The sequence below is a fragment of the Halyomorpha halys genome, unplaced genomic scaffold, assembly GCF_000696795.3.
Source record: "Halyomorpha halys isolate HHAL.00 unplaced genomic scaffold, Hhal_1.1 Scaffold1.1, whole genome shotgun sequence".
Classification (NCBI taxonomy): domain Eukaryota; kingdom Metazoa; phylum Arthropoda; class Insecta; order Hemiptera; family Pentatomidae; genus Halyomorpha; species Halyomorpha halys.
Genome location: NW_027115366.1, coordinates 2,280,545 through 2,283,147, shown reverse-complemented (window position 1 = coordinate 2,283,147; position 2,603 = coordinate 2,280,545). Strand labels below are relative to the sequence as shown.

General features: G+C 26.1%; 1 protein-coding gene across 1 annotated transcript in view; it reads right to left on the bottom strand.

Moving 5' to 3' along the window:
* The window catches only part of LOC106678505 (uncharacterized), a gene marked incomplete in the record, with an annotated part of 70,989 nt that overhangs the window by 28,447 nt on the left and 39,939 nt on the right, over positions 1-2,603 (bottom strand).

Below are 2,603 nucleotides of genomic sequence, written 5' to 3'. Positions count from 1 at the left end.
ATCCATAAAGACCTAAATGTTCCTTATGTAACTGTGTCTTGTTAACTTGGTTACGGTGTATTTATTGGTTTGCTATGGAAATATTAAATAATTAACACATCTGTCAACAAAATTTTATTAATTCAATGTTACTACAAAATTAAATGTTTAAAGTTTTTATCGGAAAATGTTCGGAATATTTGACTATAGGGGATAGTAATGGTTGTATAATTAACACATCTGTCTACAATTTTTTTTAATTCAATATTAAATCCCACCAAATCACATTTACCCTTCGACGTAAACCCATGACCTCTTCCCATACAATATCCTTTAATAATACCCCACTTATTCCTGTCGAACAGATCCGTTACTTAGGACTACATCTCGACAAACGACTGACATGGAATCCTCATACAAGACTAAAAAGACAAGAAACTGCTCGTAGATTCCGACTATTGCAACATTTACTAGACAAACGGTCTAAATTGCCAATCCATTACAAAAGACTGATCTACATGACTATTATAAGACCTATCTGGACATACGGAGTTGAGCTTTGGGGCTCCACTAAACCATCAAATTCCTCCAGAATCCAATCCTTACAGTCCAAAATCCTTCTTAAAATCCTTAATGCTCTTTACTTTGTCACAAATCAAGTCATCCATCACGACCTCAATATTCCATATGTTGCCGATTTGGCCAGAACCAGATACCGTTCCTTCCATAATAAACTTCTCAACCACCCAAATCCACTTGTTTCTAAACTGGCTTCTCCTTCATTAGCTAAAAATCCTCCTAGTCGTCTGAAAAGAAGATGGCCTCGAGATTTTCTTCTCTAGAAATGTTATTGGAGTTATATCAATGGGTGAATTCTCCACATGTTTTTATCATGTTGCTATGTCACCTACAGCAAATTTACTTGTTGTATATATGTGTATACAGTAGTAAATATCAATAAATAAATTATTTAAAAAAAAAATTCAATATTAGTACAAATTCAAAATTTTCAAACCATTATCAGAAAATGTTAAAAATATTTCAGTGTAGGAGTAAGCATTAGTTATTTATGTAACAAATGTAATTCCTTATATAAACAAAAACAATATAAAATTTAAAAAATAAATATAAATTATAATATTTTCATAAATACTTGTGGTTAGATATGGATTAAAGTTCATTGCAGTGAACTTTTTCTAATAATTCTATTTCATTCGGTTCCACTTAATAACTTGAAATATTTAATTGATCATGTTTTTTTTAATAATAATTCACTTTTTTTTATGTTGTGTAAATTATCATATTTTCCAATTGGTGATTTTTGTAGTTATTAAACAACTCTTGTATTGAGATTTAAAAATAATTTTCTATAACGAGACGTAGAATGCCTGCCTTTTTATGTTCAATAATAATAATGATTAATTAGTTTATTAAATAAGTCTTAAAAAAATTAATCTACTTTCTATACGTAAAATAATACACTTTATTAGCTTTCACTGCCGTTATGTACTGCCGTATAGTGTAGTGTCTGGTGATCGTCATATTTTTGATTTAGACTCTATTGTTATGGCTACTCAATAAAAATGATTCTTATGTTTAAATTTTTAAAATATTGAAATTTGCAATTCTAAAACTAGAAAGATTTATTACACTTACAAACGATCACATAAATGTTATTTATCCACAAAATGCATTATTATGTCAATAAAAATGTCTAATAATTTTGTTTTGATTTATGTATGTATGTATGACTTTTTACATACAAAATATATACATTTTTTTATACTAATGTTTTCTTCACATTAGTAATATTAATAACTTTCTTTAATATTTTTCAAAATAGCAAATACGTTATTTTTAAATTTGCATTGCCTTTGTTCTGTTCTTGGTAGTAGTGGACATTTTTTGATAACAGAAGTATATATATATTGTATTTACTTTAAATGAGCATGTCGTTATAATAAAAATAATGATTTAAATAAACTTTGCACCAAAGCTTGACAAAAATTAGATATAAATAATACTAAATTGCCATGGGCACAATTTTTAGTAACAAATGGTTTATTAATAAATAAACATTGTATCCAAGACAATATAGTTATAGTTTTATTATTAACTAACTTTTGTCCAACTCTTCTTTACACACTAATAACACTAATTGCACTACCAACACTACTGTAAATCTGTGCAATAAAGCGTTAAAGTGCTGGATTTGACAGTCAATATATTACTATAATATCTTAATAATGTATTGAATATTTTGTTGACATTTTCATCTGTAATATAGAATATCGTGATTTTAGTAATAATTTTTAAACTATCAATTTTAAACCACTTAATCAAAATAGTTAAGGGAAAATTCAAGAAAGAGGTCAACTCAACAGATATTGTTTTAGAATGAATTACATAAAACAAATATTTAATAACTCATCTAAAACTTTAATATTTTGTAATTTTAATATTTAAATTAAATTTATGTTTTATAATTTAAATAATAATATAAGATATGTTTTTCTCTATTTTCTAAATATTCCAGGAATCATATAGGGATAAAGCTAAATGTTTAAAAATGAAAAAAATGTTGAGCAGATAGAACATTAATAATTTAATTAGTACATTAATAA